Here is a 24,616-nt window from a genome sequence, read left to right as displayed (position 1 = left end):
ATTAAGGTAATCTTTGATTGGGGAGGATGTGGAACATTTAAACACACACTTATTCTTTGGACCACATAACAGGATAGAGTTTTTACTATTTTACCAAATGTTTTCTTGTTTGTTCTGTTTCAGTTACTGGTGCCACATCAGCGATGCTTCTCCGAGTCATTGTCTCACCTCAGGAAATAAGACGTGTCACCCTACAGGATGTTCCCCCATCAGTTGATGAGCTGTGTACAGTACTGCGCAACACTCTGGGCCTCGGAGGGAACTTCCTTTTACAGTTTGAAGATCCAGGCTTTGGGAACGAGCTCTGCAATTTGACAGACATGAAGGACCTGCCAACCGAACGAGCCACACTGAAAGTTCTGTTCACGTTTCTTGATCCGCTTTCTGACTTGACATTGGATACTGCAAGCCCTAGTTCCCAGAGTACTACAAGCTGTCGTCTGTCCAGCAGTAGTACTACAAGTCCCAGTCCCCCCAGTAGTGGTGATTTAACAGAATGGCCTGATCCATTTGTTACTCCAGATTTCTCCCATGATGTTGAGTTTCAGCTGAGGGTAGCAAATTATGCTTATGCCAATGACGGAACTGTGATGGTCGTCTCAAAGAGTGTGAAAAGTAAAATACTGGACAGACTGGCTGATTACATAACCAAAATCACTCCCTATACAACTAAAAACAATGTAGAAAGTGTAGCCAAAGCTCTGGTTGTCAAGCACCCTTGCCTCAGGGAGCCAGGATCGGGTCAAGGATGGTATTGCTGGAAATTCAGCTTGGTATTCAAGATGGGCAATTACCGTGAGAGGATGATGGCAGCTGGATGCCTTGAAGTTCTTGTAAATAAAAGAAAAAGAGGAAAAGAAAAGAGCAAGCCAGTCAAAAAGTCAAAAAAGGAAGAGATCCACTACTTGCCACAGCCACCTGAGGGAAAAACTGCAGTTAAATCAGAGAAGGATCGTGAGACCATGCTTCTAGAGATGCAGAAGAGGGATCCAGATTTACAGGACTTAGATGAATTGATGACTGCGACGTTCTCACAGCGAAGACAAGAGATAATTGGTGATGAACCGCTCATCTTTTCTGTCATGGACAGATGGCCTGCATTGTTCTGTGAGAGACAGGTTATTCTGTGCCAACTGAGTACAGCATAGAAAACCTATAATTTATTATTTTCCCTCACTCATGCCCTTTTCTTTGTTTTTTTGTTGTCTATCTGCTTCAGTTAATCACAGAGTTCCGCAGAATTGTTGCCAAAGACCTGCTGGAGTCCTTTCTGGGTGGACTCGATGAGTTGGTGCCCAGTCTTCTACAACTGTACAAAGCAGGACGTTGGCCCTGAGCAGCATTCTGAATTGTCTTCAAAAGGAGGTATGTACTGTGTAGATAAATATTTACTATCAAAGAGTACTAAGATACTAAGAGATTAGGATTCTATCTTGTGTATTGCATTCACCTACTATTACCTATTTGTTTTTTTAGGACACAAACCAAAACCAAAGAACAGCTGCCCTACTTGGTCTCCCGCACTACCTTTCAGATGATTCCTCCAACATCATCAGGATGTGTGATGTAAGACACTATATTCACACAATTTATAGTACACTCTTTAGATTTAGTTTTAAATGTGGCTAAGGCAACATTTGTCTTGTTCATAAGAGGTTTTACCATACCCAAAGCAAGCATCATTTTCCTCACAATGTTCTTTCATTTCAAATCCAATGTATAATTCTTCCAATTTAATTCTTAAAACACAAACTATAACACTGTCAGGTGGGATTACATTGTTGAAAATACATTATTGGATCCTACCAGTATTACGGTATCAGCCAGGACATTTTATTACATTATTGGTCAAGTTCTGACATTATTGGGTTATATTACATTTGCAGGAGTTATTTTATTTATCATTGGTTGATTTCACAGCCTTTCAGTCCCATTATTTTCTCACTCACTCACTAGACAGTTATAGCCTTTATTTATTAGAATGGCGATTATGTTTTAAACTTGGACATGTAAGTTAAGATGTGTATGTCTTTAAGTCTTCAGGCTCATGGCGAAACCCTCGATGTGATAATGGCAGGAAAGGAAGTTGGACTACTGATTGGGCATGAAGGTCCTCTACAGGATGCATTTCCTTTGGATGTCTTTAATGTGGCTGTCGTAGCAGAGGAGAAGATCATCCTACATGACATCAGAGATGTGCCCACTGCCTTTGCTATGCTACTTGGAGCCAGCTACTGCCTTAAGCTTGAGTACCCACGAAATATGAGGTACACGTTTGAGTTCCTTCAGGAGGTCATCATGAGCATTAAACCAGACCAATGCTCAGCAAGAGTCCATGGACTTAGAAATAAACTGTTCAATTAACACGTGTTGTGGATGTTCAGTGTTCAGCATTTTTTCTTCATATTGAGGTTTTAATGAACCTGTTGTCTCAAATTGTGTCATTGTATATCATTTCTCACATTTGCCTTATTGTACTCTCTGTTTCTCTCTCTGCCTCTCTCTCTGTCTCTCTCTCTGTGTCTCTGTCTGCCTGTGTCTCTGTCTGTCTGTGTGTGTCTCTGTCTGTCTGTCTGTCTCTGTCTGTCTGTCTGTCTCTCTGGCTCTCTCTCAGCCCCCCCCTACACACACACATACACACACACAGACACACACACACTTGTCTAAGGTTGAAACTGGTAAACAGCTAGTTGGTAGTGTTCAGCATTTTTCACCATATTGAGGTTTTAATGAACCTGTTATCTCAGATTTAGTCATTGTCTGACTTTGACACTGTGGTTAATTCCTAGTTGGATGGCATGTTATCTGTTTGAGAACCCAATATATGAGAACCCAATGTATGAGCTTATATATATATAATAAATGTTGTATTTTTGGACAAATGGAAGAATTCTGTGTGTTCTATCATGTACCATAAAAGTTATAACAAATTTAAAATTGAAATCCTCTTAACTTGAAATGGGAAGTTGTATAAACAGAGGAAGTTATTTTAACTCAAAACTGTAGGTTACAATAATGCAGAAATGTGTGTTTGTTCAACTAGCTAAGGAAAGTTCTTGTAGCGCTGAAGTTTAATATTTATTTGTTTTAACTCGCAACAAGTAATTAACAGTTTTCTTAAACTTTAATTTCTGGGTTGAAACAACGATAAACCTCAAGTTGAGTTAACACGTGTTTTTAAGGCAGCAGTGAACTTTCATTTGCAAGATTAACTGACTTGAAATGTTTTGCAGTGTGTATGTCACTTACTAATATAAAGGGAGTTGTAGTTTGGGAAATAGAATGATATCAACTAGAGTTGCACTCAGTGGAGCGCGTACCTCTGCCAAGGTCCAGCAGTTTATAAACAAGCTGCACCTGATTTCACATCTGGAGAGTCCTGCTTCGTATCTGCAAGAGAATTCAATGAGTTCTCTCTTGACCAAAATCACGTTATTCAACAACAAACAATTGGACAGGGGTGAAAACATAACCTCTTTGGCAGGGGAAATAGTTTTTGGTATATAGTTTTAATCAAAGCAATACAACAAAGGATAAATGTAGATCAATATATTGCTGATGAGTGTGCAAACACAGTCAGGAGGTAACACACATAATTGACCGACCGCACATACATTTTTTTGGGGGGTTATCAAGTGTCATTATCCGCTAATAAAGAGGTAAAAAAATAACAAACTTCACTTATATGAGGAAAAAATTGTCTTTAAACTAAATATAGTTATAATGTGATATTTACCGTAAAATAATTATCAGTTTCGACTGATATGAAATTCTTTCCCTTGGTAGAATTGTTGGCTATATCGTCCTGCCCTTTTGGGACATTGGGGAAAAACATAGTCTCAACATGCTCAAATGTTTGGACCTAAGACAGGGGTCTGTTGAAGAGTAGTATAGGCCTGCATGAGACCTCTGAGGCAACGTCTTGTCTGTGATCTGTGACCAGACCATGACACCACAATTCTCTCTCGTCCCCTGGATTAACACTGTGTGTGTGCGTGCGTGTGCTCATGTGTGCACAATTGCGCTGATAAATAGCGAGTGGTCTAATCAATACTTTGAAGTTTTGCAACAGCCATTCAAGGCAAGCCTGGATTCACATGTTTGTTAGAGTACTTCAAAAATGTCTATTATGATGAACGCTTCCAGCTTGTTCTGCGATTACCGACTAGTGTGTGTTCACTTTTCCCTGATTATGTTTTGTTTTTTCAATCTCAACCAACTTAGACAAAGACGAATAGAAGACAAAATAAAATGTAGAGGAAAAGGACAAACAACGAGAGTGGAAGAGAGCATGATGGACCTACACCAAGAAAGAGAGGAAGGTTACCAAAGAGATTAAAGATAATTCATTAGAGACAGTGCAGGAAGTGAGAGGAAGAGAAGGAAAGTGGTGCGTTGGGTGTGATGGATGGAGTTTAAAAAAGGGGGAGGAGAGAAGATATTTGCGTTCTCCACCAACTACCTCACTGTCAGACGCTCAGCTGTGCTGCAGAGGTAGGCGGCTGGTGAGATGTGTGTGTGCATGTGTTCTACGAAGCGTGAGTGTGTGTACGTGTGTCTGTCTGCGTGTGTATGTGTGTGTGTGTGTGCAGCATTTACCATGAGTCTGGGGACCAGTGGGGGGTTGACAGATAATCTGTCGAGAAGCAGGCTGGAGGGGTCCCTCCCTCCCTCTCTCTCTCTCTCTTTTCCACTGCTCATTTTCCTCAGTCACTCAGAAACTTGCTCGACTCACGTTGGTCAAGGTCACTGCAACACTATGAAAGTTTGGAGAGTACTGGATACCAGGAGCTCAAGGATGAGTCAGCACTTTTCTACACTCCTCTGCTCGCCCCTAACTACCAGACTGGCACAAGAGTGTGAATCCTCTAACAGAGGATATATATCTTACTTGTACTGTATGTCACAGCCAGTGGCATCAAACGTTAAACGGTTCTTTTTGATAAAACATCAAATGGTCTGTTGCGTCACAACTTTTTAAGGTTGTTTTAAGGTTCTCAGTTATGTTGTAATTCTTGCATTATACTTTATCAGTTTATGACATGACAGACAGCTTACTCATTTAAGGAGGATTTCTGCTACCAATGAGATTAAAGCTGCACTGTTCTATCAAAAACATCAGTTTTATGACCAACATTAATAGTAAGTGCTTACTCATAACCTGTGTCTGTCTTGAATTGTGTGTGAGTGTGTGTGTGTGTCTGTGTTTGTGTGCGTGCACTGGCGTGGAGTTCTGGACAAGAGGATGATGTACGGATGTAAAGAATCAGTTCTAAATCTCTTGGTTGTCAAGCAGCCACAAATTGCTTTCCATAAAACTTCCTCCCGTCTGACCCTTTACTTCCTTTCCTCCAGTTGTGTCTGCCCAGTAGCAAAGAGGGAATAAAGCATATTGGACTTCAGCCTCAAACTGATCCCAGGCCTGTTTCTCAGCCCCTTCATGTCAGCTTGGCAGGACAACAGACTAAAAACCCCAGCAGAGAGACAATGACAGCCACAGTAGCAGCACACAGCCAACGAACAAAAGAAGGGAAGTGTGACACGTTGGATATTTAATCCTTAGTATATCTCATATAAGCTGTGGTATTGTATCAGAAACCACTGCTCCTGAAGCTTACCTAATTTGCATACCTTACTTCTAAAAGCGTCAACATTACTAAGGAACAAGTAGCATCACCAGCATAGTTTTTAATGTGACACAGAGATATTACATTATTAGATTGTTGAATATGAAATATAAAAGAGCAACAAATTATAACCTTAACCACTATGAAATATCCTACTCCAGCCTCCAAATTATACGGTAGAACAAATGTGACCGTTGCCGTGGCAATGTGTTTTCAGCGGATCAGGGTGCTGGCTGTGACATTTCCAGCAGATGATCTAAAGCTAGGGTTGGCAATCCTGGGAAAGCTATCGAGAGCAGGCTACACTTTGAAAAATGCAAGCAATGCATCCCATCACCTCCCATCTGCCCTCTCGTCAAAGCACAAAACAAACAAACGAACCTGCACTGCCCGACAACTGCTACAAGCCAACCTTTCCATGGCTTGCGCTCATGCATAGTTTAGCTGAAAGAAAAAAGTCTGTTTATGGTTCAAATCTTTACTCTTTATCTTTTATTTGGGGTTATTAGTAAGGGGTACTTAAGAGCCGCTAAAGGGAAACTAGGATAAAGGTCAAGATCAACAGTTCCCAAAATCAACTCGACAATAAATGTTACATTCCCATGACTTGGATTTTATCAAGGACAACTGAAGGAGAGATGGAGTCATACATGTGCACTTCCTCTGCAACCCCCCCCCCCTTTATAGTCCAGCCAGCCACGGTGGGTTTACTGAGATTCCTGTGGCTGAGTCATGTTGTGCTCCCTATCGTCCATTATATCTTCTTCCCAAAAGTCTCTCTAGAGTTGGACGTACAACTGGCTTTGGATGAAAGGAGTTTGTGCACTTCGTAGTGTGTTTGTGTGTAAGAGAAGGAGAGAGAGAGAGAGATCTCCTTCAAATCCAGCCCTTACTGAATTTGGGAATGGACAAAATAGCATCAAATGACCCTCATCCTAACTCTCCCCGATAACCCCCACCCGTCCTCCCCAAAACCCCCTTCCCAGCTGTGAAGCCAACTCCACTCTTGTGTTGCAGCTCAGTCCAAATTCCTTTGTGTTTGTATTCCAACTTATCTGTAATCCATCTATCTCAGCTAAGATCAGGCATTTTTCAACATCAGACTCCCACTGTGGTCCTTAAAAGAGACAAAGAAAAAAACCTGAACATAACTTTTACACAAACCCAAATTCACTGAACCTAAGCTATATCTCAGGTCGTGCTCCAACGAAGTCTTTTCCTTAATTCATAGTCTCCTTTACACCAAATCCCACACAATCAACATATGTAGCAAGAAGAGGCGACAACACAACGGTAGTGTTTCCAGGGTACACCTAAAAGTGATGGACACATTACTTTTGCATTTTCAACCTTCTTAACCTTATGCCCTCCATCTTTTATGATTTTTGATCTAGATTTCGGTTGGGGTCATGAACCAGACAAAACATGGCCTCAAGCCGGTAAGTGGGAAAACACTTCCCGTAAATGTGGAACCTCAGTGGACGGCGGAGCAACTTTTTTGCGGTTGCCATGAAAAAACTGAAAGATTTCAAACGAGATATGGAAGATGGAGAATATGTCTTGCTATATCCGGATGGCTCTCAAGTTAAAAATATACCAGGGACTGACACACCCTTTACAAATCGAAAAATAAAAAGAGGCTATTGGAAACGTGTACCAAAGGCTCACACTTTATATCTGCACCCTTGAGGTCATGAGTAAGTATTGAAATACAGTGTATGCACATGTAAAACAAATCGAAATACTTTTTGTGTGTTTTGAGTTTGTGGGATTCAAGCAACAGTAAAGTAATTAGTAGCCTAAATATTTAACATGTAATTTGAAATAGAGAACGATCTAATGATAAAAATCTTCTGCAAGGTCACAGAGATGACTCAAATTCAGAAAACGAGGCGGATGATGAAGTTGTGGTGAGGGTGCCACCCAATATGTCACCTCTTTCGGACACAGTGGTAGGTACATCTCAGGGATTATTTGTTCAAGATGTTTGTGCTTACACTGCAGTTGTAATCCATTAAAATATCCTAGACAACAGGTGAGGCATATACATTGGTTTGATTCGGTGTTATGGCTATGAATAAGTTTAGGGTTTGATAAAATATCTGCTGACACATTGTTTTGGTCCCTGTACCAGCCATATAAATGATAAGTCATTATTTTGATTGTGCTGTGATGTTTGGTCTTATCAATGTTACAGACCAAGAGTGCGTCAAGGCCCCAGCAGATGATCACCTCAGTAGATCAGCCCATTGCAATTTTTTTATTCTGACATGTTCAGTGTGGTAAAAATTATTAGGACAGCGACATAGTTTGTTATTGTTTTATACAATACTAGACACAGACTAGATAAACTGTATTTCACAGTTTATTTCAAAAGGCAATTGTTCTTTTACCTTCCCTCCACAGTACATACACGGATATATATATGCACCTGTCGTAATTGAGAGCAGTTCCTCAGATTCTGGGGAAGAGGAGAAGTTCCAAGAGGATCACAGGTACTATCACATATAAGAAGTACTATCAGCACATATTTGTTTACCTTAAGCCTTCCTTATTTTTCTAACCCTCAGACAAACTATGTATTTTGTCAACTGAATACATTTTGGGTTGCTTTCATTAGTCATAGGATTTATTAAACAAAGTCAAATCTTAAAGGACCTGTGAAGTTTGTTCTCCCCAGTTGTCCCTCTGCAGAAGAACATGGTCATGTGGAACAGTAATTTCGAGTAATGTAAAAAGCCCTTAAAAAACTAAAACTAAGTTTTAGTTATATTTTAAATGATCCACACATCTAAGAAGAGACAGTCTTAAAATTATCTTGCCGTTAACTGACTGTTTTCTTATACTACAGTGATGGACTGACAGCTGCAGACGTGGTCCTAAATCTCTCACAGAAACTTGACACAAAGTCCTGTAGCAGATTTAATATTAACCGGGCCAATGTCTGGGATGGTGCCATTAGAGGGTTTAAGCGATCATCGTATGACCCTAGCTACACTATAATGGTGAAATTCACGGATGATGTTGGGTTGACCGAAGACGCTGTGGACACCGGTGGGCCTACCAGAGAATTTCTAACCCTTTTGATGGACTCCATCAAGACAAGACGAGTATTTGACGGCAAAGACAACGCCAAATACCTGTCATTTGATTGCAAAGGTAATCCTTGTTTGTCACATTTTTATAATGTTGCAAAGTTATTTGTCCTAACATTTCAATATTTGTATTTTGTATCTGTAGAAGAGGTTGAAAACTTCCAGATTGGAAGAATGATTGCCGTATCCTGTGTCAATGGCGGTCCAGGGCCTTGTTGTCTCTTCCCAAACCTCTTCCTCTACCTCATTGGTAAATCTAAGATAATTGAGGCTCCAATTGAGGACATACATGATGAGGAAGTGCTCTTGGAGGTACTTTGTTAGGCTGGGTTAAGCAATTTCAAGAAATCATGAAATCAACACAAAAGAAGATAAATTGATACCTCCATGGCTGAAAAATAGTTTGTTTGACAGTACTGTAATAGAGAACTCCCATGTGGAAAGGGACTCTAAATAAAAAATAGACTAGATAAACTATTTTCAAACCTGTCTTTGAATTAAATGTACACAATTCACTGTTATTAATATAATGCCTTAAATTTGATTTTAAGAGATATATTCTGCTGTTATGTGTTGATAAAAGGCCTGTAGATAATCCGTTCTTCCAATATACTGACATACCGTTCTGACCAGCAGTGAGATATCCAAACAAATCCACTACAAACCACTGTTTGATGAGTGCTCCCAGCCTTAAAGGGATAGTTTGGCTTGTTTGAAGTAGGGTTGTATGAGATACTTATTCCTGCTGTAGACAGGGTCAGAATGGATTTTAGCCACCGTTAAAAAATGTTTATCAATTTAAGTGAACGCTATATTTAGAATATTTTCACGGGTTTACTTTGTTGTCAGAGATCCTTTTTCTGACTGGGAACTGAAGCCGTTGTTAGATGGTTTGTTAACTGCTCTATGTTTTTCACTAGATAAAGAGCACTACATCACTGAGGGAAGTCCGGGGTCTCACAGAAAAACACTCAAGTATGCTTCAGACAGCAGGCTGTTTTCGATTTATGAGGACTCTGGAGGATTACATTCAGTGGTATTTCATCTACCGTAACCATCATTCCATCCAGAGGTATAACATATTGGTCTATACAAGCGACGCTGGATTTTGTTAACGCACTGGAACAGCATCCTTCATTGTTGTTACGTGCCGTGTTTTCTCTCTCTCCCCCTCTCATATCTCCTCCAGGTGGGAGCCTCACAAGCACCTCCACTGGCGCAGCTGAGGCCACTCTGTCATCAGGGCGTGGCTAATAAAGACCCTCAGCTGTGCCAATTGTAACAATTGTTCTTCTCATTCATGTGCTAAACTGAGACAAAACTGACTACTGATGCTTTGGAAAACATCTTTCAGGTGGAGTTCAGTCCACCTGGTAGCACCAGGTGTCAGGAAGAGGCCAGAGTACTGGGCTACTGGCGAGATTATCTGCTCTACGTTGAAGGTATTGACTTCAAAATTATAAGACCTGCAGAATCATCAATGCATTAAACAGTGAGATATAAAACTTTAACTGCAGCAGTTGTTTTCTGTCACAATCTATTCTTAAAACAACAAATGCCTAACAAATTCCTCCCCCCCTCCCTGCCGGAAAAACAGGCAAGCCCATTTTTGGAGGATGTCCTGATGTTTGGGACCGGGCTGAGGGAAGTTCCTCCTGCAACTATACAGCCACAGCCACAGAATTTTCAAAAGACCTCACGCTTTCCTGTCGCAAATGTATGTTCTAATACAATTAAGATTTCGATCTTACAAAGCTATGAAGACTTTTAAGAAGCCATGGATTTTGGCATACAAAATGCCCCTGGGTTTGGGCTTCTTTAAAGCTCAAACCAATTGCTGGTCACTGGAGTGTCCAGCAAGTACTTATTTAAAGGCCAAAACCTGGTTCACCAAAGTTAATGTTAAAGTATTATATGCAAATGCTGCAAATGTGCCACTTATTTTCTGACCATTTTAGGAATGCAGACATGTTAATATCAGTCTGAGTTTTTAGCCTGCAATTTGTTAATGTTCACCAAAGTTGATGTTAAGCTGTTATATTCAAATGTTGCAAATGTGCCACTTATTTTCTGACCATTTTAAGAGATGCAGATATGTTCATATCAGTCTGAGTTTTTAGCCTGCAATTTGTTAGTTAAAGTTTCAAGCTATTTTATTAAAACGAGGCACATTCAGTTTAAACATTTGATTGTACTGTTACACTGTTCAACATCTTGAAGCGGTTTTATTTTTTTACATGTTACCGTTTTCATTAAAGACCACAGGGTTTTCCATGTGTGGTATATTCATTGTGTTGACAAAATCGAATATTGACAAAAGAAACTGATGTAACAGAACAAATAAATGGACAAATACACAAGGCTGTTGGATGTTACTTATTTTTACAATAATTTATTAACATAACACTTATGTCTACCAGTCAAATTATGTTGCAGAACCAGGAGCTGAAGATTCTAAAGTCCAGACATATTCTTGAGTGATATGTAATTCACAACAGCAGTTGTCCAGTGGAGTGGTAGAGCAAGCCCATTCTGTCTCTCCAAGTCTGCAAAATGACTTTGGAGATCAACATCACCACACAGACTGCGCGGAGCTGGCAGAAAGTCATCAAACTGGTGTAGGGCTTCCTGGGACACTGGGAATCCACATTCCCTTCCGTCAAACCTAAGGCAAAATGCAAAATAAGAATTATAATTCAAACTAAGTCTGTTTTTCAGCGGTCATAAAATGTGAAAAAAAATTCTGACAAATGAGCCACAAGTTAATTTATAGTTTGACAGAAGCTCTTTCAGACAAATAAAGTCATTATATTAGCTTCTACCACAAGGCACTTTTTTGTATTTATAAGATACATTCACCTTTTTGCTTTGTACATTTTAAATGTAGGTCTGGTGTGGAAGGGTAATTTTTAGTTTTTGTGTAACAGTATCATTTGATGAATTTGTCATATTGGGCCAGTATACCAAGGGTGTAAGCAAAGTCTCAGTGCAGGACCCTGTAGAAGTTGCAGAGTATCTCACCATACACTTGATCTGCTTTAGGCATCACACATATTGTGTTCAAATTAACACAAGTGAAAATGCAATCATATATTTATAAAACATAGTCACATAGCACATACTGTAAATACAAACCTGTCAGGCAGGTGGTACATGGCTTCTGGTTTACGCGATGGACAACGAGATTGACGAACAGGTCGGATGGTGTGGTTGTTCCAAAGTTGTCTCTACTCATCAAGCTCTTTCTGCAAGACGGCCAGGAAGGCATACCGTATGAGGCACTTGTGCTCATGGCTGCCGTTGAAAAGGTGCCTCTCTCTCAGGTCACTGAAGACATCAATCCAGAACTGAGTCCTAATGGTGGAATGATAAAGTCTTTGTAGTGTTGTTATTCTTTTATAATGTAGAATGTTGACACAGCTGAAAACCTCTGGCATGTGAAAACACATAAAACACAGAACTGACTACATAGCAGCATTACATACAGTGCTGTGAAAAAGTATTTGCCCCTTCCTGATTTTAATTTTTTTTGCATTTTTGTCACACTTAAATGATTCAGATCATCAGACAAATTTGTATATAAGACAAAGATAACCAGATTAAATACAAAATGCAGTTTTTAAATGATGATTTCATTCATTAAGTGAAAAAGTCTATCCAAACCTACTTGGCCCTCTGTGAAAAAGTAATTGGCCCCTAAACCTAATAACTGGTTGTGCCACCCTTGGCGGCAACAACTGCAATCAGATGTTTGTGATAACTGCCAATGAGTCTCTCACATCGCTGTGGAGGAATTTTGGACCACTCTTCTTTGCAGAATATTTTTAATTCAGCAACATTGGATGATATTCAAGCATAAATGGCTTGTTTAAGTTCATGCCACAGCATCTCAAGCCGATTTAAGTCCGGACTTTGACTAGGCGACTCCAAAACATTCATTTAGTTTTTTTTTAGCCATTCAGAGGTAGACATGCTGGTGCGCTTGAGCATGATGTCACAAACTGGCCAGACATTCTCCTTCAGGACTTTCTTTTAGAGAGCAGAATTCATGGTTCCATCAATTATGGCAAGTCATCCAGGTCCTGAAGCTGCAAAGCAACCCCAGAACATCACACTACGCCATCACGTTTGACTGTTGGTACGATGTTGTTTTTATGAAATGCTGTTTTATTTTTACGCCAGACGTAACAGTACCCAACTCTTCCAAAAAGTTCAACTTTTTTTTTATCAGTCCACAGAATATTTGCCCAAAAGTCTTGGGGATCATCAATAGTTTTTTTGGCAAATGTGAGACAGGCCCTTGTGTTCTTTTGGTCAGCAGTGGCTTTCGCCTTGGAACACTCCCATGGATGCCATTTGTGCTCAGTCTCTTTCTTATTGTTGTATCATGAACACTGACCGTAACTGAGGCAAGTGAGGCCAGCAGTTCCTTAGATCTTGTTCTGGGTCTTTTATGACCTCCTGGAGGAGTCGTCGATGCGCTCTTGGAGTAATTTTAGTGGGCTCGCCACTCCTGGTAAGGTTCACCACCGTTCCAAGTCTTCTCCATATGTGGATAATGTCTCTCACCGTGGTTCACTGAAGTCCCAAAGCCTTAGAAATGGCTGTGTAACTTTCCAGACTGATACATGTCAATTACTTTGTTTCTCATCTGTTTTTGTATTTACTATGGTTATCTTTGTCTAATATTAAAATTTGTTTGATGATCTGAAACATTTAAGTGTGACAAATATGCAAATAAATAAGAAACCCAGAAGGGGGCAAATACTTTTTCACAGCATTGTACATGTTCTTGGAATTGACCTTAAAAGTCTTATACCTTTGCTTTCTGAAGAAAGACCACCAACTCTTGATTCGTTGGTTTGCCGTTGAGGTGCCATACATGTGACTGAGGGATCCTGCAAAGTCATCTGTATGCTGAGATCTTAATGCACAATGTATTGCTGCCATAGTGCCATTTTCAGTTCCACAGTCTGTGCGAAGGCGCTCTGGGAGTTGTCCAAACTCAGATACACACTGCATATAATACTGTGCTATGATCCCTGGATCGTTATTAGTGCTGCCACTCATGAGCCATGTTACTTTCCTTGAGAAGCCAACAATGCAGCCACTAATGGCAATATCGAAGGGTTTCAATTTATCATACCCATCAGCATGCCACACTTGGTTTGGTCCCTCTGTAAAGTATCCTCTTCTGACAAACCTGAGCCTAGAGCGAAGTTGAACTCCAGATGGATCCAGTCTGGCAATGGTTTGCCTAACATCATCTCTTTTAACTGTCAGGTGATACTTCTGTTGCAATGTCTGCCACATGGCTCTGTAACCTAACAGCTGACCAGAGCATCTCAGTTCCTGTGCAACAGTGGCCTGCACAGTGGCAATGGGAGTATAATTTGTCCTCCTAGTTAGGTCTGCTTCCTTTAGCCTCCTCTTTAAAGCGCTGAGATTCATAAAAATGTTGTGCTTTTTTCCAAGAAAATCTAAGATCACCTAGTATGTGTGACCGTCTGAGAAATATTTTTGGATGAGGCCTGTCTCCGTGACTTCATCCAATATGGGTCCTGGACCAGAAGGGAAAATAGAACAGGGTCATTAGGAATGCAGGGATGCAGAGACAAATCTAATAAGAAAAACACAAATGTATCAGTAGCAAGAAAGAATAAAACAGGTGAACTGTTTGATGCACACATATAGTATAAAGTATTTAGTCAATCAATCAATCAAATTTGATTTGTATAGCTCATATTCACAAATCAAAACAGCCACGGCCATTGGGCGGCCGTGGCTGAGGGGTAAGGTGGTCGTCCTCCAACCTGAAGGTCGACAGTTAGATCCCCAGTCTGACCTATGTGCATGCCGAGGTGTCCTTGGGCAAGATGCTGAACCCAGAATGGCCCCCAATAGATTAACAAAGTGCTGCGAAGAGATGCACTGTATGAATGTGTGTGTGAATGGGTGAATGTAAAACTGTACTGTTAAGCGTTTGAGTGGTCATCAAGACTAGAGAAGAGCTATATAAACAAAAAACAGTTACCATAGGGCTTTACAAGGTGCGACAACCTCTGCCCTTAACCCAAAACAAGCGTAAGGAAAAACTACAAAAAAAACTTTTCACAGTGTAAAAAGATAGTAAAATCTTCAGAGAGTCACATGTGAGGGATCCCTCTCCCAGGATGGACAGAAGTGCTAATAGTCTGCTCAATGTGTGCGCAACTTTAACTTGGATTGGCATTTAACATTACTAGCATCAAAGTCTCACTGACAATGATAACCTCATCTTCAATATTACCTTCTTTACCAATGATGTAAACATACCACTATTGTTTTGTATTTAAGCATATTTAGCTTATAAGTCAGAACACAGAAACCTAGATGCATACTTGTATCACCTGTGTGGGTTTACCAATGGTGTAAAGAGCATTTAACCACAGGCCCTTTTCACAGCAGCCATTTTAACATGTCTTTGCAGGGCAAACACATATGTACTTAATAACATTAATTATTGCCCTGTTCCATTTAGGTTGGCCTGGGAAACACTCTTAATTCACCTTTTACCTAAAATAGGAAGGTTTAACATACAAGAAGAATAATTCCTTCACAGGCATTACTTACAAAAGTAAGTCTACAGCATTCATTAACACAGTACCACATCATGCACAAAGAAGACAAAGAATTTAAACTGAAATACTAGTGAAGAGCTTACCATCTTCTGCAAAAGGTGACAAAAACTCAATGTTGCTGTCACAGGAGCCACAAAAACGTCCACTACGTCCAACAAATTGGTTTCCACAATATGGACAAAACATTGCCTGGAGAAAAGGAAGAATGTGAATGCTAAGTGCTGTGAATTATTCTTAAACAGGGGCTGTCTTTTTAGCGCTGTTTCTTCAGTTTAACAGGAAAAGACGGCATGTTTCGAGCTCATACAATTGAGGAGGCATTCCTCCGAAAGACATGACACTTGAGATCGTACACGTCTCGGGGGTTAACAGTATACAGTAATAAAGTTGATTATTTACGAAAATAAACCAAAAAAAACTTACAGTTTAGTTAACGTTCACTTAGTAGACGGACACTGGCTTTAGAAACTCCAAACAGCTGCAGCAACAACATCCGGGCGTGTCCATCACTTTTAGGTGTCCCCTGGAAAGACTTTCGTAGTGTTGTTGCCTCTTCTTGCTGCGTGTTTGGCTTTTTACAGCACGTTCCGGTATTTGCAACGCGTTCCGGTATTTGCTGAGCGTTTCTCTATTTGCAGCTCGTTCCGGTATTTGCAGCGCTTTTCTCTTTTTGCAGCGCGTTGCTGTAATGTGTTGTGTTGTGTTGTGAAATTGTTGAAGATGTTTTTTTACTTTGCTGGTGTTTTGTCAACTTGCATGTGTTTTCTTGAGTTGCCGTTCGTTGAGCCCTCAGGGCCACCGTAGAGAACAGTTAAAACAGAGACACAAACAGAACAGTTCTGAAACTGACTTGCTATTTCCAGGAGCACTGTGTCGGATTTGTCTAGCTTTATTGCTGTGACAAAAACTTTGTATTTTGTATTAACAGTCTACAATCTCCTTCCAGGAGCCATCTGTTATCTCTATGCTCCTTAATTAATGACACAAACCTAGGAACATTAAGATGTGAAGAAACTGACGAGTTTGCACTCTTGTCGTGGTGCAGCCAAACGATGCTAGTGCAGTGCCAGTGCAAATTATGTCATTTATGGCGCCGACTGTAAAAGCAGTAGGCTTTAGTTTTGCTGTAGTTTCGACAACGGCCTGTGTCCCAGGCTGAACCCCAGTTTCTCAACACTAACTCCCCCTTCACAGGTCCATCCCTCCTCACCCCAATTCCCTCAGTGCTCCTCTCACCCGAATCAGAACTCTGAACTCCCAACATTCCCTTAATTTCCCAGCACAGCACTCTTACCCCTACCTAACCCCACACCCTTGTTACCAACTCTCAAGCTGCCCCAGTCTCAGCCAATTTCTTCGTCACCCCACCCAAAAGCTCCAAACGAGCCTCCTTAATCCCAGTCTTTCCATAGTCATTCATTCCCAGCCAAGACCACAGATGTTTCAGCAGGCTGCTCTCACTCTCTCATAGCTCAGGTTAAGAAGGCCAGAATTTTGCAAAGGGTGGTTCCTATAAAAGGCATATTGAGGCTGCCAGACAAAACTAAATTTGACACCGTACTCTTGGGATTAGCTCACAAATGTCGTTATCTAATGAACAATATACATTCATATATCAGAATGATATATGAGGTGCTGAAAATACCAGAAATATGAGAGCTGTACAGTGCAGACAACAATTTATTCCACCGTGAATGACCAGCCAAACTTAAGATTATCCATCAGCTAAAAAACCAAGCAGCAAGCTTTTACTAATCAGCAAAAAGCCTAGGAAGTCTAAATATCAGCCAGAAAAAAAAATTGCACAATCAAATTTACCATCCTCACTGCCAGTAAGTAAAACGGCAAGCCAGTCCGGAAAAAAAGCCAGACTCATTAAAACAACAGGTTCCCCTATTCAGTTTTCCATGGAACCTGTCGCTGCATTCCTCTCTCTGTGAGGTGGCTCTTGACTCATGGAGAGGTTGGGTTACAGGAAGTTAGTCATAATAACCCCAGCAGAAAGAGGCCCTCAGTCTGCTTCCAGACGAAAGCCCAGTCTCCACACAGCTGCAGGCCCCACTGAAGCTGCACTTCTTAATCCCGCACACAACAGATGTAATAATAGGTTCCTTGGCTACAATGAAGGCTCCAGCTCCAGCAGTGACTTTGACATATGTTTTTTTCCAGATCACAATCAAGCTCGCCTGCGATCAACAGAGAAAAGATTCCATAGATTTAGAAAATACTGGTTTGCACCTTACCATCAAAAGATGCCAAACAAACCAAAACTATTGTTGCCGTAAAGCAACACATAAAGAATTTCGTTTCTCATGGACTATATTCTAACAGGTTTGGATCTTACTCCTGCTAAGAAGTCCTCAATACTACAGTATATGTAGAAAGAAGGAGCCGGGGCTTACCCTTACAATTAATGGCCGTTCCACTCTACCTGAGCTACAGCCTCCCAAAGTGTCAGCTGTGAATATATTATAATGGCCTTTATGATGTAAAAAATTGTCAAATCCATAATATTTTCACAGTGGGTTCATTGGTGATAAAGTGGGAGGAATATTTTACATTCATGAAAGTACTTACACACATAGGTAGTTTGCACATGAAAATGATTATATTGAAATAATACACTAAACAGAACATGTAGTGTAATTTGATGCCAAATCCACCCTTATTAGACTGTAGTGCTTCGGACCATGCCAAATAACTATGTTTGCATAGAGAATATGAAGCAATTTATCCCACAAGTCTTTGCCTAAATTAAGTTGAATAGTTGTAGTTGAATAGAAGCATTTTAAAGATAGAGAGGAGTTTTAATAATGAAAATATTAGCTAGAATGGCACCCAATAGAGTGCATACATCCACCAAGGCCACACTGTGGCAAACACTATTGTTATTTGGTCATACTATAAGTTGAATATTGAATGAAATATTGACGTTAGTATTTCTTAAAGGAATAGTTCACCCAAAAATGACAACTGACCCATTATCTACTCACCCCTATGCTGATGGAGGGGTGGCTATAGTCCTTGAGTCTACAAAAGACTTCTAGAGTTTTAGGGGGAAACAGTGAGTGAAGTTATAAGGGATTTATCTTTAAACATAAAAAAAAACATAAAACACATAATGTCCTCCGATATCTTCTGACATGGTGCATTCAGGGACAGTCTGAAATGCTAACGTTTGCTAGCTTAAGCCTGAAACATGCTTCTGTGTTTTCACGGGCCTGTAAACGCAAGAGCCCTTCCGGGTCCCTTACGTGCTTATGTATCCCTTCTTACGTGCTTACGGGCGTCGCCCCATTTTTCAAAAAGTTACGGCAAAGCTCCGCAAGCTCACTCAGCCCGCAAGGCTGTGATTGGTCTGCTACGATTGCCATACCCACAAAGAAGGCGTCTCTCAGGTCGTCTTCGACAAAAAGCATTACTCCGCCTAGTGTCCTGGCGCGGAATTGCTTTGTAAGACGTGCAACGGTTGGGGAAGTGTTACGTGCCGTGTTTTCTCTCTCTCCCCCTCTCATATCTCCTCCAGGTGGGAGCCTCACAAGCACCTCCACTGGCACAGCTGAGGCCACTCTGTCATCAGGGCGTGGCTAATAAAGACCCTCAGCTGTGCCAGTGAGGAGAGGCAAGAGTTCAGGAGCCAGTGGGCCGGTGAGCTGGTGAGCTGTGACAGTGACAGTGAGCGAGGCAGCCGTCCGAGATCAGACGTGGCAGGGAGACTAGCTGTGTGCTGTTAGCTGTGTGCTGGTAGCTGTGGACCATGTGCTTTGTGTTCTGTGCTTTATTGTGGTTTGTTGGTTGGTGTTTCCTTTTCCACCTTCCTTTGGAAGAAGGGCGTTTTTTGTTAACGTGTTTATTCAATTAATCCTTATTTACTTGTTAAAGCTTAAAACGTATTGGCTTCCTTGTTTGGTTCCCGGTTTTATTTTCTAATTGTTCGTCCCTTCCCCTAGACAGCTTTGGGGACGTAACAGGAAGCATGAATGACAACGAGTCTTGCGCCACAGCGGCGTGAAAAGACGCAGACGCAGTCGCAGAAGCATGTTTCAGGCTTAAGCCAGGTCTGGTGGGCTTTTAAGGCCAATGTATGCTTCTCCGTTTTGATGGACACGGATAGATAGGACCGCCTTCTCCAACGTGGAACGCCCTCTCCGGGCCTCACGCCAGCATTTCGGGACCTCAATCTTCCTGTTCCATTCCCTACATCACAATAAACCAAAATCACAACTACGACTCTATGATTAATGTGACAAGTGTGTTAAGACAGCGGTGTTTTCCGGCTGACAGAGGCTGGTTAGAGCACTTACGGCATGTGTGTACGGTCACATACAGTTATAACGAACTTTCATAACGGGGCTAGCGGGCTAGCCACCATGCTAACTGCGGTGGGAACAGCTCAAAAACCCGCTGACTTTAATCCCACGGCTGCATGACACTGTTTCTCAAACACTGTCAGGTTAGAAGCGAACACTCGGTAGTAGTTAGTACCGGGTGTCCGTGCTGACTGTGTGTGGAAGCTGGGGGGAAGCTAGCTGCCTCCGTGTAGCTTCAAGCTGTTGCAGCTGATGAATTAGCAACGCAGTTTGGAAACAAGACTGGGGAACCGCTGCGTTAAGACACGATAACATGAGCATTTTGACCCGCTGGGTGTCACTTTATTCAGCAAAAACTGTTGCGTCATCAACATCCTTTTTCTGTTAGTTGCCATCGTTCACTGTGTGTGAGGAGCCGGGGGGACGTAAATAAACCAGCGTGGACTTCTTCTGCTTATAACTACGTTACGAGGTAGGCTTCTCTAAGCTCGACTTCCGTTGCACCATCTACTGTTCTGGCGGTGAATTGTTTTCACAACAAAAAGGCTCGTAGAACTATAAATCAAAAAGGGTCTGTCCGCTCCGTCCGTCCGTCAGTCCGCAACGGACTCGGAGAAGCCTACTGAGGCCTTTAGGCTTGCGCGGTGTCATCCAAGTGTCCGCAAGCCCTTACGTTCATATTCGACTTATAGCAAGACCTATAGCAAGGTCATATACACAGCGTTTTCAGCAAATCAGCTCAGTGCTTATTGCTTTACTTTTCTGACGAATAAACAGAGACGAGTGAAAACATAACCTTCCTGGTGGAGTGTATAAGGTTTCTAAGGTTTAGCTTCATTTGCTAGATATGCTAACATTAGACCTAGCTATGCCCATCTACAGTTTTGGAAACATATGTTATATTATGGTTTGGGTGCCAGTCCTATAAGGATATATGGTTGGGGAAATATGGGTGCTAATAAATACAGAGCTAAGAATCTGAGTGTAAGTCTTACTGCATAACATCTCTGTGTAAAGACAAAGTAAAAGGTCTACTGAGATGTCTATATGTGCATGAAGCAGAAAAACTCTCTTCTAAATCACATTTGACAACAGAGAAATCAAAGACCAACACATGAGCTGAAATATTTACAAACTACAAACATAATGTTTAGCTTTTTTTTTATAATGTGCAAATTCTTATTTTCAAGACACACGCCATTAGTCTTCCCTCTAGGACAACTAGCTTAAGAGCGCAGAAAGAAAATGGATTTAGTGCTTCACCAAATAATACTCAGCTCAAAGCGTGAGCTCTGCATCTAACTGGCTGGTGAATAAACCATGGTTGTTGTCAAATCCACTTACAGGAGTGAGTCAAACAGCCAAGCAACATGATTCTGGACTTTTCTCCAATCACAGCAAAGAGAGCATTCCCGTTACAGAGCTCCTGTTCACAGTATATTTAAGAAAACCTCTAAAGCTCAATTACTCAAAGGGAAATAATAAGCAAAAAAATTGTGTCCGAAAGAAAACTGAGTTTTATGAATAGCTACTTGCTGCTTTTAAATGAGAGCTGACAGCAGAGAGAAGAGGAGGAGGCACAGAGAAAGAAGGAGAGACCTGCTGAGAAGAAAGAGATATGGAGCGAATGCGAATTTGAGAGGGAGGAGAAGTGAGGAGAAATGAAATCAATAATGAACAGCTCCATAACAGGAACTTAATCAGAACAGCAGGTCCCTATATTGCTCCTGACTAGCGCACGCATCACTGCCGTCGATTCAATTTACTCCCCAAACCCTGAAAAATAAATAAAACATGGAAAATAAATTGAGACGCTCATTCAAATTCATTAGAACTCGTCCCTGTGTGCCGACAGTACATAATATTCACTTCGAAGGAGAAGAAGAGGAGGTTGAGGATGAGGAAGGAGAAGAAGAGGAAGATGAACGTGTCCCTGTGTGTTGACCGCAACATTCGCTTCGAACGAGAAGGAGAAGACAAAAAAGACAAAGAGCTTGTACCTGTGTACTACCTACAGTACATGATATTACAATCAAAGGAGATGATGGAGTCCTGATGTGTTTATAGTAATACCTTGGAAGAATTTGTCCCTAGGTGCTGACTGTAGATAATATTCTCTTAGGAAGAAACATAAGTAGAGGAAAAGGAGGAGAAAGAAGAACCTACTGATATGCCACTGTGTTCTTCCATGTACATACATAGTATTTAAACACAATCTTCTGACAGTATAGAGGGTGAGATTAAGTTTTCACATCTGCAGACAAATGCGACTGCTGATTCACACCCACATGCAGGTACTGTACATAAGTACAGGGTCTCTCCGCATACTCACTCCACAGCCCTGCTATTCTGTGAATAACCCACATGGTACAAATTCATCAGACTCATAAGAAACAGCGACAACAAAAGAGGAAAAAATCAAATCAGTGAAAGGCAATGTTGCGTAAAAATTCAAGCTGGGCTGGTGATGACGTGGGGAGCCAGACTGTGGGTGGTTTGCCAGGCATGGGAGTTCTGTTCTGATGGAAGACCAGGAGTGATGTTTTAATAGTTGGATCTGCTCACTCAACCAATAACACACAAACATGGAACACCCTCTTTATTCCTCTCTCACCTCTTTTCTCACTCCGTCTTTCACAAACATCTTTCTAACTCTTTCTCTCACGCTAATGCCATAACTCACTCTCACCCCTTTTTTCCCCCTCTCTTCTCTCCATCACTCCCTCGCTCCCACTCTTCCAGACAGCTTCATAATGGCTGACACCGCCTCAACACTGGCTCTAATTGAAAGATGAACGAGTTTATTTGGGCTTAATCCATCACCCTGTCACCTGGGGAGAGGAAGAACGTTCTAGGAGAAGAGGAGAGGTGGAGAGGAGAGGACCAGTGGAGGGTATCAATGAGGGCAGGGGATGAAAACAGACAGGAGCAAGGGAGGAACAAGATCACAGAAAGGTTGTGGGGCAGATAAGAGGTAAGAGAAACAAGATAAACAGAGAATGGCACTACAGCTGCTCTCCTGGGGTATTTAACGGCACCATGATCTTCAACATTTCAAATAACTGGCAGATGTAGACGCTAAACACACTGACACATGCAACACCTTGGGAAAGACAAACTCATTAAGTCTTAATTATGCTGATTAAAATAATGTGAGCAACATCATAAACATGATGTAGTTTTGTCAGGACGATTTTATTTATATAGCAACAAATCATAACAGCTTTTCATTCTAGCAAGTCTAGACCGAACTGAGCCGTGGGGCTCTGATCTTACCTATCTCTGATCTTGGGGATGTTATATATCCCAAAAAATTGATATTGTATTTATAGTGTAAAGACCGCTGTTCTGTCAAATAAGTAGGACTTTAAAGAGGTAAAGACCAGGTCAGAAATGCCCAATCTGTGTATACAACGATCTATACAAAAAGGCTGAAGTGTCATGTAGAAGGAGCACACACGTGGAATCTGAGTCTACAGGAGGGTTTTCATTTACCACTTTAGTAACTGCTGTTTCAGTGTAGTGACAGGTCCTGAAGGTTGATTGAAAATCCGCTTAGAAAAAAACTCTTTCCATAGAAAAGTACTACAGAGAAAGAGTGTCAAGTTTGTGACTTGCCAATAGTTATTTAGAGACAGTGCAGTTAAAGCTTGAGAAGAGCTGACTTTGTAGTTAATCTCAACTATTATACTGGAGGGAAGGATTCTGGAAAATGTGTCATAAAGCTGAGGAATGGCTGCAAAAATAAAACTAATCTATTGACCTAATCATTTTTGTTTAAGGTTTCTTTGAATTAAATGCCAACCGGAGGTCTGGAGTTTCTGATTTTGATTTATTTGTGCTCCATTCTCCTGCAGGCTTGCTTCCAAGCACATATTTGACCCTTTAATTTCAGTGAGGGGCAACTTAATCCAGGAGACAAAACAAAGCTGTGTATAATTCACTGGTACAATTTTCAACAGGACCCTTTGCAGCAGAGAAAGTAGCCAAGAACTCAGATAATCTCATACGCAGCTGAAGTTGAGGAATCAATTTGACAAGTGGTAAATACATTTAAACCTAACACTAAGATCTGAGGTTAAACTGGATACAGACCTGTGCACTCCTGGTTTTAACATCAGTCCTGAATGATCTGGACAGACAGGTTTACAGCTCTACAAAACAACAGCATAATACACTCGAGACACGTTGTAGACAACTTTTCGATGAACTATACACTATGTATCGTTGGGACTAGCTAAAAACAACATTAATTGGGCAAAAATGGTACATGCATTAATTTGCAGATAGAGCGGGGAAGGAAGATTCAATCACAAGTGGCTGGTTAGTGGTTTGCAGTTGGGAGAGTTGACTTCAGAACAGGCCATATAACAAGTGGCTGGCTCGTAGTAACCTTTCCACACTGGATCAGCAGCAATGAACTTCACTCAATCTGCCAACAAGCCTGTTCTGTTGCTCACACTAATGCTGATAGGACTGCTTTCAGGCGTTTGGTTAATGGATGCCCGTCATGTTGAAGGTAATGTCAGGAGTCTAGTAGAGATGCTCCGTCTGCAAGAGCAGAACAGACAACATTAGAGATCATAAAAGTGTAATTAAGGTTAGCCTGAGGGAACAAGTGGTGAAATTGAGGACCTAGGTCAACAGGTCAGAAAACAGCTAGTTTAGGGTTATAGGTCTGCAAACATCTGCCAACACTTTTTGGGATGAAAGTTGCAATTAAAAATCATAAGAAACTAGTTCCCAGAGAGGAGCAGACGATAAGTAATGACATCAAGGGATTTTATAAAACCGAAGAGCAAGAGAAACTAATAGGAGTGGAGAGCAGTTGTCTATCTCACGGACATGTGCGTCACAGGCAGTAGGATTCTCTTAATCAATGGGATGAATTTTAAATCAAGTAAGATAGCTCATACTTTGTACAAATTTTACAAACCATTTTGTGGAGCATTGCCATACTTTGT

At 41.1% G+C, this 24,616-nt stretch overlaps 1 long non-coding RNA gene across 1 annotated transcript; it reads right to left on the bottom strand.

Moving 5' to 3' along the window:
* Positions 1-11,147: 11,147 nt before the first annotated feature.
* LOC133964465 (uncharacterized) lies at positions 11,148-13,593 on the bottom strand. Its single transcript, XR_009923779.1, has 3 exons — positions 13,542-13,593; positions 11,858-12,076; positions 11,148-11,387 (listed from the first exon to the last, which is right to left on the bottom strand). It is a non-coding gene; the product is annotated as an uncharacterized LOC133964465 (long non-coding RNA).
* Between the last annotated feature and the right edge of the window lie 11,023 nt (positions 13,594-24,616).

The sequence above is a fragment of the Platichthys flesus genome, chromosome 11 (assembly GCF_949316205.1).
Source record: "Platichthys flesus chromosome 11, fPlaFle2.1, whole genome shotgun sequence".
NCBI lineage: Eukaryota > Metazoa > Chordata > Actinopteri > Pleuronectiformes > Pleuronectidae > Platichthys > Platichthys flesus.
The sequence above is the reverse complement of the archived record's forward strand: the minus strand, read 5'-3'. Positions and strand labels throughout refer to the sequence as shown.